Genomic DNA, 15564 nt, shown 5'->3' on the forward strand with positions numbered 1-15564 from the left:
ATGTCTTCCCTATCAGCACCTCAGGACCTTGTCGATCCAGTTGATATATTAAAGCCTACTTAGGAGAAGTCTGGATTTTGGGAAGCGGTGGTAAGTGGCCTATCCCTGTCCTTTACCTATGAAAAATATTCAAAAAATAATTTAATGTGGCCTTTGCATTTTATTTTCAGAAAGCTTCAGAATGGCGTGAGAGGAAAGAAGTTGTTGCTGAACTTACCGAACTTGCTTCCACCAAAAAGATTTCTCTTGGAGATTTTTTCAGAATGTTTGTCATACATTAAAGAAGGTATGCTATGGTTTTTCTTGACCACAAGCCCACAACTCAATTAAGGTTTTTCTTGACTTTTCGCAGAATATATTGTTGGTGATAATATCGTGAAAATGTAAATGGTGTTGTCTGCAAAACATTTTGATTTTTGCAGGTTATCACGAATGTAAATGTTACTGAAGGAAGGAAGAAAAAGGAAAAAACATTGTTGTTGCAGCTGAAGCTATTCAAGCGCTGGGCAACCTTCCTAAGGGCCTGAGAACCCTTCTAAAAAAGAGAAAAAAGGAAAAAAAAAGAAAAAAAAGGAAAAAAAAGGGAAAAAGAGAAAAAAAAATAATTGCTACTCCATATAAAGCTATTCAAGCATTGGGCAACATTGCTAGGTAATTAGTCTGACCTTTTAACTAATAACGCCTAAAATTGAAGAGTCATGTCATGATTTTGATTATTTGGGTGTCAATTAAGCCTGAAGTGGTTATTGCTTTTGTCACAGACTTTTCAGAGCAAGAGCCTTGCTTATGCAGTTAAGGAATGTACTCTTCTCATCAAGGAACTGTTACTCTGGCTTTTGGATGATAGGCTTCCGGAGATGGATGATGGAAGTCAAATTTTAACTGCTTTGAATGTTCTGATGTTAAAAATTTTGGTAAGTATCACTGTAAACTTATGAGAGGCAAGCATGGCTTGTTTTTTCTCCTCTCCTCTTGTGAATATAATTGCTATTGTGTGGCCAGATTGCACGTGCAGGATAACGCAGAATATACGTCATCATTTCCTGGGCTTATAAATCTGTAAAGACCTCTGGATCCATCAAGATGTCCATCTTCAGATCAGAAATCTTTAAATGTTTGATCATGCTCCAAAGGTGTTATATTTTGTTTTTTTTATAAATTTTAATTATGTAGTGTTATTATTCTATTGCTGTTGTGATACTGTCATTTTTCCCAATATGAGCTTGTTCTTCAATTCAAATTTACAAGTATTACTCTTTGCAGGAATCTGCAACTCCAAAGAAGGTTGTTAAAGTAACTTATTCTACATCATCTGTGGTGACTGTTGGCATAGATGGACTTCCACTTGAAGATATAAGTGAAAAGATCACCCCCACTTTGTTAAAAGACTTATAGAGTCCTGATTGGAAGGTTTGTAATATGGAGTATATGTTTGTTAATCATCAAATTTGTTTATGATTTAAGAGGGCATGTTGACTTTATCTTCTGTCTAGGTCCACTTGGAGTCTATTGAAAATGTAACCAAAATTCTAGAAGAGGTGAACTGGAACTGGTACGTTTAGTGGAAAATTTGAAATAACTATCAAATTTTGTATATGGAGTATATTATTATCTACTGATGTGCCCTCTTATCATTCTTGTTTTAGGAGATCTATTTGGAGCTCTATAAAGGCGTCTACACGACAGTTCTAAAATTTGATAAGTGCTACTTTGTCCATAATTGGTACTCTTGGGACTATAATGGGATATCCAGTTGAGAAGTCAAGCTAGGTACTCTTTTATAATTGGTACTCTTGGGACTATAATGTGATATCTTGTTTTATCTTTTTTAATTATGTAGTGTTTTTATCATATTGTGATGTTGTGGATCTTCCTTTTGTATGAATTTTATGTTGCATAGTTTGATGATCACTATTTGCATAGTCTTACATAGTCGATTTGATAGTTATTGTTTTAATTTGTTAATCATCAAATTTGTTTATGATTTAAGAGGGCATGCCGTCAATCTGACTTTATCTTCTGTCTAGGTCCACTTGGAATCTATTGAAAACGTAACCAAAACTCTGGAAGAGGAGAACTGTAACGGTACGTTCAGTAGAAAATTTGATATAACTATCAAATTTTGTATATGGAGTATATTATTATCTACATGATGTGCCCTTTTATCTTTCTTGTTTTAGGAGATCTATTTCGAGCTTTATAAGTGCCTCTACATGACAGTTCTAAAATTTGATAATTGCTACTTTGTCCACAGTTGGTGCTTTTCGGACTACAATGGGACATCCAGTTGAGAAGTCAAGCTAGGTACTCTTTTATACTATAGGTTATAGGTTTATTACAATCTCAATAATATAAATGCTTGGGATCGTTTATTAAATCCGGAATTCCTCAAAGCCAATAGTTGTATCTTTAAATCCCAATATTGATACTCTTCTTTCATGTACATAGCTCATGTGAAGGCTTGATCATTTACACGAATGTGGCTCGTGCAAGGGATTCTTTCAGATTTTTCAGATGCCTTGGTGACAACAAAAAGCATATGCTTGAGTGTACATTGAGTACCTTAGATACGTGGCTTGAGTGTACATCTTGCCAATGTTGTCAAGTCACCACGTAGCCAAAGGTCGAGGTAATACAATGTTGTCTTTTACTTTTGTCGAATCTGTCTACCCCCTTGCCTAACCCATTCCTTGATTAGGTTCTAGGTTTTGTGTGAACCACAATTTATATGCATCATCGATTCTGACCAACCATCTTAAGCTTTAATGAATTGAAGCTGCCTTTGTAAATGATACTGATATTTTACCCTCGTGTTGTTTTACCTTAGAGGCTTAGATTTCTGGCTATCTTTTACGAGTCTAAGATATCTTCCCTATCAGCTCCTCAGGACCTTATCGATGCAGTTGATATATTTAAGCCGTTGGAGAAGTCTGGATTTTGGGAAGCGGTGGTAAGTGGCCTATCTTTGTCTTTTACCTATTAAAAATATTCAAAAAATTATTTATTGTAGGCAATTCATAATTTTTGTCTTTTATTTTAGAAAGCTTCAAAATGGTGTGAGAGGAAAGTGGCTGTTGCTGAACTAACCGAACATGCATCAACCAAAAAGAATGCTCCTGCGGATTTTTTTCAGAAAGTTATCTAATATTGAAGAAGGTATGCTATAGTTTCCTGGACCAAAAGTCCACAACTCAAACCATGTTATTCATGATTTTATGCAGAACATAGTGTTGGTGTTAATATCGTGACCAAATAATGGGTGTTGCCTGTGTGCAACATTTTCGAATTTTGCAGTTTGTCACAAATGTAAACATTATTGAAGAAAAAAAAAGAAAAAACATTGTTGTTGCAGCTGAAGCTATTCAAGCACTATGCAATCTTGCTAAGGGCCTGATAACCCTTCCTACAAAAAAGGCAAGTAAAGGAAAAAAAGGAAAAAGGAAAAAGAAAAAAGAAAAAAAGAAGAAAAAAAGGAAAAAAAGGGAAAAAATGAAAAAATTGTTGTTGCATATAAAGCTATTCAAGCACTGGGCAACTTTGCTAGGGATCCGAGTGCCATTTTTCGGCCAGTTGCATCTTATTGCCTATAAACCGGGTTAGTCAAAAACTGTGTTCTATTATTTTTTAAATTACAATGCCCATAAAAATGATAATAGATGTGTTTTTAAGTAGTTATTTGACTTTTTCATTCTATGGACTGATCGTTGATGTATAAATTGAACAAATGCCATCTTTATGTTTTGTTTCTTTTTCTAATTAGGATTGGAATAGATCTGACACCCAACAGCTGTTAGAGTTAACTGTGTAAATAAGAGTTGTGATTTTAGTTTGACATAGTGAAAGATGCTGATAGGGTAGTTTCACGCATGGCGAATAAGACATTGTTATGCTATTTTTGACATACCTCTTAGGCATTGTTTCTATGAGGTCCTCACAATTGGTATCTTTTCATGCAAGTTGTGAAGACTTTTGACTTCCGCCTCACTGGTGCCTTTCAAGATCTTGTAAATATGTCCTGAATACTATGATATAGGTAATTAGTCTGATGTTTTAAGTAATAATGTCTAAAATTAAAGTGTCATGTCATGGTTTTGATTATTTGGGTGTCAATTGAGGTCTGAAGTGGTTATTGCTTTTGTTGCAGACTTTTCAGAACAAGAGGCTTGCTTATGCATTTAAGGAGAGTCCTCTCATAGTCTCATCACGGAACTGTTACTCTGGCTTTTGGATGATAGGGTTCCGGAGATGGATGATGGAAGTCAAATTTTAACAGCTTTGAATGTTTTGATGTTAAAGATTCTGGTAACTATCTCTGTAAACTTATGAGGCATGCTTGGCTTGTTTTTTCTCCTCTCTTCTTGCGCATATAATTGCTATTGTGTGGCTGGATTGCACGTGCAGGATAACACAGAACGTACATCATCAATTCTTGTGCTTATAAATCTGTTAGGAAATCTGGATCCATCAAGACGTCCATCTTCAGTTCTCTGATTTGGTTGTTAAAATGTTTGATCAAGCTCCAAAGGTATTATATCTAGTTTTTTTTCTTAAATTTTAATTATGTAGTGCAACTGCCATTTTTCCCAATATAAGCTTGTTCTTCAATTCAAATTTACAAATATTACTCTTTGCAGGCATCTGCAGCTCCAAAGAAGGTTGTTAAAGTAACTTATTCTACATCATCTGTGGTGACTGGTGGCCTGGATGGACTTCCACGTGAAGATACTGTTTAAAAGATCACCCCCACTTTGTTAAAAGGCTTAGTGAGTTCTGATTGGAAGATTTGTAATATGGAGTTTATGTTTGTTAATCATCAAATATGTTTATGATTTAAGAGGGCATGCCGTCAATCTGACTTTATCTTCTGTCTAGGTCCACTTGGAATCTATTAAAAATGTAACCAAATTCTGAAGAGGTGAACTGGAACTGGTATGTTCAGTGGAAAATTTGATAAATTTTGTATATGGAGTATATAATTATCTACATGATGTGCCATCTTATCTTTCTTGTTTTATTAGATCTATTTGGAGCTCTAAAAGGGAAAATTTGATAAATTTTGTATATGGAGTATATAATTATCTACATGATGTGCCATCTTAGCTTCTTGTTTTAGGAGATCTATTTGGAGCTCTAAAAGGGCGTCTACACAATAGTAACAAAAATTTGATAATTGCTACTTTGTCCACAATTGGTGCTCTTGGGACCACAATGGGACAGCAGAAATTAAGCTAGGTACTCTCTTATACTATTACTTATAGGTTTATTAAGAGTCACTTGCGCTAACTAACTGAGATTTACAATCCCAATATTATAAATGCTTGGGATCATTTATTAAATCCAGAATTCCTCAAAGCCAATAGTTATACCTTTAAATCACAATATTGAAACTCTTCTGTCATGTACATAGCTCTTGTGAAAGCTTGATCATTTACATGAATGTGGCCCATGCAGGGCATTCTTTCAGATGTTTTGAAATGCCTTGGCGACAACAGAAAGCATATGCGTGAGTTTACATTGAGTACCTTAGACACTTGGCCTTGTGCTGCCCATCCCAATAAAATGGTCTGTAGTCGATTTGTAAAATAGTGTTTTTCGAACTTCTGCTTTGAGTATCCCTGACCTCATCGTTTGTTGTTGTCTTCTGCTACCATATATTTCAGCTATTCTCACAGGCTAAAGTAGGCGCAGAGGGGCGAAATTTGATTGGCTATCAAGACAACTTGCTGGATTAGCTGAGTTTCATGATGCAATCAAGCTAATCAAACCCACTACATCTGCTATTACGGTATTTTGTTATTCAAAGTTGATATTCTTCAGGTAGCTGTTTGTGCCAACTTTGTCTCAGGATATTTCTTGGTTACCTTTCTAGGATAAATCAACAGATGTTCATAAAGAGACTGAAGCATGATTTAATGAAATATTGAGGGTTTGTGGACATGAAACGGTATGAACATCCAAAATTTTTATTACTTTATTGAGGTTTGCTAACTCTTTTAGCTGCTAGATGTCGCTAGACCTATCTTATATCTCTCGCCTTACAGGTATCCGAAAATTTGAGAGATATACAAGATTAAGCTTTAGCTGATATTAGCAAACGACTGAAGCCATATGGAGCTTTTCATGCTACTTTCCATTAAATCACTCATCTCCTAATAAAAAATTTATATTGTTTTTCTACTTTTTCACATCATTATGTTGATTTTTCTTGTGCCACATATCCATTGCAGAATAATTATGAATCTGGTGAATTTGTTTCGTCAAGCATCACGTTGGAAAGCAGCCTAAAGACAGCAAAACCTAATGGAAATGGCGACCGCGAATCTCAACATGGAAGAAGAAATGCACCTTCAGTATGTTTTTTGTGGTTAATATATTTCTTCTAAACCATAATGTATTTGTTAATTGATGTCCTGTTTATTTAGAGAGTTGTGCCTAACAAGGGATTCAAGCAAGAATCTATCTTGTCTTTTCAAGACATCAACATTCAGTCACCACAAGGTTGGTTCACATTTATTTTATCGGGCAACAAGGTGCAATTATTTTGATAACGCTGCACACAATGTTGTAGCTTTTAAGGCCGCATAGTAGATTATTGACTTAGTGTTACTCTCGCAGGATGGCAGAGAAAGAATTATTGTTCACAGATTCAAATTAGATGAATTGCGTGTAGAGGAAATTCAAGATCTTGAGGTTTCTGCTCTCTTTTAAGATTTTATTTATTAATTTTATCAGATTAGATTTTCCATTCCACGGAGGAGGTCTTCATACAGCTTTTGCAAATTTTTATCAGCTTTTGGGTTTGGGTAAATAGTAGCAGACCATCAGCGTTGACTTGTTTTAGCATTTGTGTGGCTTATGTAATATTTATGTATGTGATGATATGCTACATTCTTTATAGATTTTTAGTAAGGGACTATGCTTACTTCAAAAAGAATGATGTCATGAAATACTTTCGAGAGGATCTGCATCGGAGGCTCTAAGTGCTGACTTCAAAAATCAAGTTGATGGCATTGAGATGTTGCAAAAGGTTATTTCAACATAAATTCTAGTTTTGATTATGTAACTTGCAATTTTCTTTTACCTTCGATTTGTTTATGATATACAGGCTCTTCCTCCATGGGAAGGGAGGTGATTGAAGTCTTAGATATACTTTTAAAGTGGTTTGTGTTGAGGTTTTGTGAATTCAACACATCATGCTTATTAAAGGTGAATAGGATTTTATTAATTTGTTTGTTTTTTTAGTTAGCATGCCCATGTGCTTGGCTGTGTGAATTTATCAAATGATATTTTTGAAAAAGAAATGAGTGGTTGCATATTTTATGAGTGTTCTCAGGACACTTGTTATTAGGACATTTGTTTATTCAGTTTGTTTCTAGAATTGCTAAAATTACAAATTGTTATTGAGTCTCCAATATCTATCTCTATAATGATGTTACAGCAAGTGAATACATATGTCCTTATAATTCTTATCTATCATATTTAAACTATCTCGTATCCTTTCTCGACTCTTGATCTTCTGTAACTTTGATTGACCTTTTATTTTAAAGATCTAACAAGACTGCATTGCTAAGTGGTTGATGTTGGTTAGTGATGTCTAAAAATGTTTAAAAAATTGCGTATTTGTTAAGACCTTTGCATAGCCTTTACATTTTGTATGTTCACATGATTTCATATAATTATTTGTTCTTCAAAATTGTATTAGTAATGTTCTTATTGCTTGAATTGGAACTTTGTTTATCTATTTTTCTAATTTTTTCTTCATAATTTTTCTACTGACAATATCTCTGATTCTGTTTTGTTTGTCCAATGTCATTTCTACATTATTTGGGCAATTATAGCTATCTTTTGAGAAACTTATTTTTGTTTTTTTGCCAATATGTTGTTGAAGGGATGAAAGTTGTGTGCCATGAATTGGCTTAAGCAACTGCTGACCCCAAGGGCAGCACAATGGAAGAAATACAGAATGATGCTGATTAACTAGTTTCATGCCCGGTGAATAAGGCAATTATTATTTTGACCTAAAAAACTTATAGCGCCTAAAATTGAAGAGTCATGTCATGATTTTTATTATTTGTGTGTTAATTGAGGTCTGAAGTTGGTATTGCTTTTGTTGCAGACTTTTTAGAACAAGAGGCTTGCTTATGGAGATAAGGAGAGTACTAGTCTCATCTTACACGAAACTGTTGCTATGGCTTTTGGATGATAGGGTTCCACGGATGGATGATGGAAGTCAACTTTTGAGAGCTTTTAATGCTCTGATGTTAAAGGTTCTGGTAACTATCACTATAAAACTTATGAGGCAAGCATTGCTAGTTTTTCTCCTCTCTTGTGAATATAATTGTTGTTGTGGGGCCGGATTGCACGTGCAGGATAATGCATAGCGTAATTCATCATTTGTTGTGCTTATAAATCTGTTAAGACCTTTGGATCCATTAAGATGGCCTTCTCCAGCATCAAATGAGTCTCTAGCAATCAGAAACCAGAAATTCTGCGATTTGGTTGTTAAATGTTTGATCAAGGTCACGAATGTATTATTTCTTGATCTGTTTTATTTTGTTTATTTTTTCTTTTAATTATGTATTGTTATTATATTATTGATGTAGTGAATCTTCCTTCTGTAAGAATGTTATGTTGCATAGTTTGACGACATTGTTTGAAAGCATTTGCATAGTCTTACTTAATCGATTGATAGTTGTTTTAACTTTTGGAGATCTATGTAGGTGCTTCACTCTTAGTTTTTGTATGCCCCCCCTAATTTATGGTTTTGCATCGTGGGTTCATTGTAGCCCACTTTTTTTGTAAGTCAATTGGTGTCTTTTGATCATTTCATAGATGATCATTTTTCAATATAATTTTATCCTTCCTTTGTATTTCTTGAGGAATTATTTTCTGGTTAGTTAATATGCTCCTGTTTAAGATATTGTTTGTTTTTCTATTTTCTGGTTAGTTAATATACTTAAATATTTTATAGATTTAGCAACTTAAGTACATGGTAATGTTCTGTCTTAGTTATTATTTGTCCATCCATTATTTACAAGTTTATGGAGTCAAGAAATCTGCTTGTTTTGAATTTTTCTTTTGCTTTCAAGATAAACCTTTATCCATTCCTTTGCCATTGTTTGAAGCGAAATAGTACCTATGTAGTAGATTAATCCTCATATCATGCCTTTTTATTTTTATTTTTCTTGATATTCTCTTTGCTTCATCTGGTGAATATTTATATACTCCTTTATTTATTGGGCTTTTCTAAAAATGCTAGATATTACTATTATATACATGTTGTCTTTGGTTCTTTGATGTTAGAGTATTGCGCTTACTGTGATTCTTTTGTATGAATTGCATTGGCAGATGGGGCTGCTTATTCAAAATTGTTATCTTGCTACTAAGTTTTTTGTTTCAGCTATTGTGTCTTTGAAGACCAGATTGAATAACAAACGAATTTGGATCCATCTGTTGAGATGTTGATCCTTTTACTGTGTTATTCCTGGCTGGAATGAGAAAAATGTTCAGGTGCTGCATCCAGGAATTAACTGCATCTGGTGAACAGGAATTTACTGTTTTTTGCTTTTCTGGAAGATGTAAAGGTATTTCTGCATTAAACCTGCTTTACTACGAGGTAAATTCTTTTTGGTGTAAAACTGTCAGTTTTCCCAATATAAGTTTGTTATATGGAGTATATGTTTGTTAATCATCAAATCTTTGAATGATTTAAGAGGGCATCCATCAATCTGACTTTATCTTCTTCTAGGTCCGCTTGGAATCTACTGAAAGTGTGACCAAAATTCTGGAAGAGGTGAACAAACGTGTTCTGCTGGATGGAACTGGTACGTCAGTCGAAAATTTGAAAAAACTAGTCTCAAATTTTGTATATGGAGTAAATAATTATCTACATGACGTGCCCTCTTTTCTTTCTTGTTTTAGGAGATCTATTTGGAGCTATAAAAAGGCGTCTACACGACACTAACAAAAATTTGATTGTTGCTACTTTATCCACAATTGGTGCTCTCTTATACTATTAGTTATTAGTTTATTAAGAGTCTCTTGCGCTAACTAACTGAGATTCTCAATCCCAATATTATAAATACTTGGGATCATTTAACAAATCCCGAATTCCTCAAAGCCAATAGCTTTACATATGCGTGAGTGGTCATTGAGTACCTTAGATACTTAGCTATTCTCATCCCAATAAAATGGTCTGTAGTCGATTGGGAAAATAGTGTTTTTCCAACTTCTGTTTTGAGTATTGTTGACCTCATCTTTTGTTGTGTCTACCACTACCATGTATTTCAGCTGTTCTCACAGACGCTAGGATAAATCAGCAAATGTTCGTAAAGCGGCTGAAGCATACTTTAATGTATTGAGGGTTTGTGGACATAAAACGGTATGGACATCCATAATTTTTATTACTTGATTGAGGCTTGCTAACTCTTTTAGCTGCTAGATTGCACCACATCTATTTTATATCTCTCCCATTATAGGTATCCAAGAATTTGAGAGATATACAAGGTTCTGATTTAGCTATTATTAGCAAACAACTGAAGCCATATTGAGCTTTTCAAGGTATTATGCTACTTTCCATTAACTCACTTATCTCTTAATAAAAAATATATTAATTTTTTTTCACTTTCCATATCATTTTATTGATTTTTCTCGTGTCACATATCCATTGCAGATAATTATGAATCTGGTGGATATGTTTTGTTAAGCATCACGGCAGAAAGCATCCTAAAGACAGCAAAACCAAACGGTCATGGTTACCGCGAATCTTGGCATGAAAGTAGAAATGCACCTTCGTATGTTTTCTGTGGTTAATATCTTTCTTCTGAACCATAATGTATATTTTAATTGATGTCCTGTATATTTAGAGAGTTGGCACCTAACAAGGGATCCATGCAAGAATCCATCTTGTCTATTCAAGACATCGATATTCAGTCACGAGTTTTGATCAGCAAGGTTGGCACAGATTTATTTTTTAGGGCAATAAGGTGCAAATATTTTGGTAGCTGCAGGCTGCAAACAGTGCCCGTATCTTCTGCAAACAGTGCCCGTATCTTTTATGCCAAAAAAGTAGATTATTAACTTAGTGTTACTCTCGCAGGATGACAGGGAAATGATTATTGTTTTCCGATTCAAATTCGAAGAATTGCATATAGAGCGCATTCAAGATCTTCAGTTTTCGTTTTGAGGTTTCATTTCTCTTATAAGATTTCTTTATTAATTTTGTGGGATTAGCTTTTCTATACCACAGAGGAGGCCTTCATATAACTTTTTAGAACTTTTTTCAGCTTTTGGGTTTGAGTAAATTGTTAGACCATTAGTGTTCGACTTATTTTGGCATCTGTGTGGCTTATATAATTTTTTTGCATGTGATCATATGTTACATTCTTTATAGATGTTAGTAAGTGACTTTGCTTACTTCTCAAACATTATGATGTCAAATTGATGGCATTGAGATGTTGCAGAAGGTTCTTTCAACATAAATTCTAGTTTTGATTGTGTAACTTGAAATTTTCTTCTAACCTTCGATTTGTTTATGATATACAGGCTCTTCCTCCATGGGAAGGGAGGTGATTGAAGTCTTAGATATACTCTTAATTTGTGTTAAGGTTTTGTGAATCCAACACATCATGCTTATTAATGGTAAATAGGATTTTATTAATCTGTCGTTTTTTTTGTCAGCATGCCTGTGTGCTTTGCTCACTGAATTAAAGCTCACTGAATTCACTGAAAAGGAAATGAGTTGTAGCATATTTGATGAGTATTCTCAATTAGAACATTTGTTTATTCTGCTTGTTTGTGGAATTGCTAAAATTACAAATTTTTATTGATTCTCCAATATCTAGCTCTCTAATGATGTTATAGCAGGTGTATATACATGTTCTGATAATTCTTATCTATCATATTTAAACTATCTCGTATCCTTTCTTAACTTTTGAGCTTCTGTAACTTTGATAAGGTACTTAAATTTCATCCCAGGCTTCTGGATCTGTTGAAAAATGAGGGCTACACTATGACAGAAGCAGAGGCAACCCATCTTTCTTCCATGCTTGGTTGAGAAGGTAACTGATGTATTAACTGTCTATGTGATATGCTTTTATTTCTTGTTAAGAATTTTCGGGCTATAGGTCTATGGCAAGTGATTCTGGTTGTTTTGAATTGGATTGAATTTCTTTTTTTATACAAAATTTAATATCTCAACCTGTATTCAAAATCTTATTAAGCTAAGGAAGTTTGTGTTTATATATTGTGTATAGCGTGTGTATTATGTGCAATGTACGTAGTGTGTGTATATGCAGTGCGTATTTTTTTTGTGCATGGCTAATGCTTGTATTTTGTATATAGTGTGTATAATTTGTACTATGTAGTGTGTAGTATGCGCAGTGTATACTGTGAGTAGTGTGTGTATTTTGTGTATACTTTCTCTAGTGAGTCTTTTTATGTATAGTGTATTTAGTACGTTTGTTTTGTTTATAAATTATGCAATGTGTATTGTGTGTCTAATGCGTGTATTTTTTGTATAATGTGTTTTAAGTGTGCTATGCACATGTATTTTATAATACTTGTATATTTGTGTATAGTGTGTGTTTTTTTGTAGCGTATGTACGGTGCGGTGTGTATTTTGTATGTGTAGATGTTTGTATTTTGAGTATAATGTGTAATGTGTGTATTTTGTGTTTAGTGTGTGTAATTTGTGTTTAGTGTGTGTATTTTGTGTTTAGTGTGTATAGTCTGCGTATTCTGTGTATAGTTTATTTTGTTTGTTTGTTTTTTTGTAGTATGTGAAGTATATGTGTTTTGAGTATAGCGTGGGTATTGTGTGTAAACTATGTGTATTCTGTGTATCTTGTATATAGTGCGTAATGCATATTTTGTTTAGGATTTAGAGTAGTAAGTGCAGTGTGTGTATAGTGTGTGCAATGTAATTGTGTATTGTGTGCATAGTGTGTGTGTGCAACGTGATTGTGTGTATTTTGTGTATATAGTTTGTGTTTATATATTGTGTATAGCGTGTGTATTATGTGCAATGTACGCAGTGTGTGTATATGTAGTTTGTTTTCGTGTTAAGTTATGTGTGTGTATTGTGCTTTTATTTTATGTATAACGTGTGTCTAGTGTCTGTATTTTTTTATAGTTTGGTTATAGTGTGTGCTATGAGTATATTTTCTGTACGTGTGTGTTTTGTGTAGTGCGTTGTCTGCTTTTTCATGTAAAATGTCTAAGGTGTGTATCGTGTGTCTATTTTGTGTATAGTATGTGTAGTGTATGTAGTTTGTGTGTGTATGTTTTGTGTATAAGTTTATTTGGTCTGTGTATAGTTGCAATGTTTTGAGTTGTGTGTTTGCAGTGCATGTAGTTTTTTTTATAGTGTGTGTGTTTCACTTGTAATTTGGCTTGTTTATATTGTGTGTATAGTGTGTATATTATGTGCCATGTAGTATATATTTTGTGTTATGTGTATATGTGTTTTGTGTATATTTTGTGTACAGTGCATGTTATATTGTGTCTCGTGTGTTATGTGACCCATATGTAAATGTTCTACATTTTTATACTTTGTGTATAATGTGTGTGTTTTGTGTTCAGTGTATTGAGTCCGTTTGTTATAGTGTGTTCAATGTGTATTTTGTGTTAATACTTTGTGTATAGCGTGTGTATTACGTTGTGTGCATATTTTATGTGTAGATTTTGTATTTTGTATATATAGTGAGTGTCCAATGCGTATATTATGTGTATACTGTGTTTATTGTGTATGACATATGTTTTTTTATATGTGTTGTGTGCATATTTTGTTTATAGAGTGTGCATATTTATATACTTGTACATAGTGTTAGTCTTTTGTTATATATGTTTGTGTAGCTATTTGTATTTTTTTTATAATATAACCAGTGTGTTCCACATTCGGTATTGTATTGTGTGCAATGCGTATTTTTTTTGTGCATGGCGAATGCGTGTATTTTGTGTATAGTGTATGTATATAGTGTGTATAATTTGTACTATGTAGTATGCACAGTGTATACTGTGAGTAGTGTATTTTGCGTATACTTTCTCTAGTGAGTCTTTTTATGTATAGTGTATTTAGTACGTTTGTTTTGTTTATAATTTATGCAATGTGTATTGTGTGTATAGTGTGTGTCTAATGCGTGTATTTTTTGTATAATGTGTTTTAAGTGTGCTATGCATATGTATTTTATAATACCTGTATATTTGTGTATAGTGTGTTTTTTTGTAGCGTATGTACGGTGCGGTGTGTAATTTGTGTTTAGTGTGTGTAATTTGTGTTTAGTGTGTGTATTGTGTTTAGTGTGTATAGTCTACGTATTCTGTGTTTAGTTTATTTTGTTTGTTTGTTTTTTTATAGTATGGGAAGTATATGTGTTTTGAGTATAGCGTGGGTATTGTGTGTAAACTATGTGTATTCTGTGTATCTTGTATATAGTGCGTAATGCATATTTTGTTTAGGATTTAGAGTAGTAAGTGCAGTGTGTGTATAGTGTGTGCAATGTAATTGTGTATTGTGTGCATAGTGTGTGTGCAACGTGATTGTGTGTATTTTGTGTATATAGTTTGTGTTTATATATTGTGTATAGCGTGTGTATTATGTGCAATGTACGCGGTGTGTATATGCAGTTTGTTTTCGTGTTAAGTTATGGGTGTGTATTGTGCTTTTATTTTGTGTATAACGTGTCTAGTGTCTGTATTTTTTTATAGTTTGGTTATAGTGTGTGCTATGAGTATATTTTCTGTTCGTGTGTGTTTTGTGTAGTGCGTCAGTGTGTCTTTTGTGTAGTGTGTTCTCTGCTTTTTCTTGTAAAATGTCTAAGGTGTGTATCATGTGTCTATTTTGTGTATAGTATGTGTAGTGTATGTAGTTTGTGTGTGTATGTTTTGTGTATAAGTTTATTTGGTCTGTGTATAGTTGCAATGTTTTGAGTTGTGTGTTTGTAGTGCATGTAGTTTTTTTATAGTGTGTGTGTTTCACTTGTAATTTGGCTTGTTTATATTGTGTGTATAGTGTGTATATTATGTGCCATGTAGTATATATTTTGTGTTATGTGTATATGTGTTTTGTGTATACTTTGTGTACAGTGAATGTTATATTGTGTCTCGTGTGTTATGTGACCCATATGTAAATGTTCTACATTTTTATACTTTGTGTATAATGTGTGTGTTTTGTGTTCAGTGTATTGAGTCCGTTTGTTATAGTGTGTTCAATGTGTATTTTGTGTTAATACTGTGTATAGCGTGTGTATTACGTTGTGTGCGTATTTTATGTGTAGATTTTGTATTTTGTATATATAGTGAGTGTCCAATGCGTATATTTTGTGTATACTGTGTTTATTGTGTATGACATATGTTTTTTTATATGTGTTGTGTGCATATTTTGTTTATAGAGTGTGCATATTTATATACTTGTACATAGTGTTAGTCTTTTGTTATATATGTTTGTGTAGCTATTTGTATTTTTTTTATAATATAACCAGTGTGTTACACATTCGGTATTGTATTGTGTGCAGTGCGTATTTTTTTTGTGCATGGCGAATGCGTGTATTTTGTGTATAGTGTATG

At 33.4% G+C, this 15564-nt stretch overlaps 1 long non-coding RNA gene across 28 annotated transcripts in view; it reads left to right on the forward strand.

Moving 5' to 3' along the window:
- Window positions 1–12103, forward strand: part of LOC121751716 — a 29399-nt gene extending 17296 nt beyond the window's left edge. For 7 of the 28 annotated variants that reach the window (XR_006040164.1, XR_006040169.1, XR_006040166.1 and 4 more), the window contains 38 exons: window positions 17–90; window positions 171–286; window positions 423–651; window positions 762–914; window positions 1003–1133; window positions 1264–1410; window positions 1494–1552; window positions 1647–1770; window positions 2028–2085; window positions 2255–2304; window positions 2449–2629; window positions 2880–2950; window positions 3041–3156; window positions 3295–3595; window positions 3958–4033; window positions 4145–4302; window positions 4402–4525; window positions 4635–4763; window positions 4873–4929; window positions 5114–5232; window positions 5452–5562; window positions 5661–5785; window positions 5870–5944; window positions 6042–6350; window positions 6423–6498; window positions 6616–6690; window positions 6899–7027; window positions 7106–7206; window positions 7889–7992; window positions 8117–8273; window positions 8370–9824; window positions 9922–10381; window positions 10479–10560; window positions 10673–10793; window positions 10866–10953; window positions 11099–11186; window positions 11545–11640; window positions 11977–12101. This is a non-coding gene — a long non-coding RNA (uncharacterized LOC121751716). Of the gene's footprint in view, window positions 1–16; window positions 91–170; window positions 287–422; window positions 652–761; window positions 915–1002; window positions 1134–1263; window positions 1411–1493; window positions 1553–1646; window positions 1771–2027; window positions 2086–2254; window positions 2305–2448; window positions 2630–2879; window positions 2951–3040; window positions 3157–3294; window positions 3596–3957; window positions 4034–4144; window positions 4303–4401; window positions 4526–4634; window positions 4764–4872; window positions 4930–5100; window positions 5233–5451; window positions 5563–5660; window positions 5786–5869; window positions 5945–6041; window positions 6351–6422; window positions 6499–6615; window positions 6691–6898; window positions 7028–7105; window positions 7207–7888; window positions 7993–8116; window positions 8274–8369; window positions 9825–9921; window positions 10382–10478; window positions 10561–10672; window positions 10794–10865; window positions 10954–11098; window positions 11387–11544; window positions 11641–11976 lie in introns of those variants that run through there. The other 21 variants (XR_006040152.1, XR_006040173.1, XR_006040172.1 and 18 more) reach the window with 16 other exon arrangements.
- The last annotated feature ends 3461 nt before the right edge of the window (window positions 12104–15564 follow it).

This window comes from Salvia splendens, chromosome 10, assembly GCF_004379255.2.
Source record: "Salvia splendens isolate huo1 chromosome 10, SspV2, whole genome shotgun sequence".
NCBI lineage: Eukaryota > Viridiplantae > Streptophyta > Magnoliopsida > Lamiales > Lamiaceae > Salvia > Salvia splendens.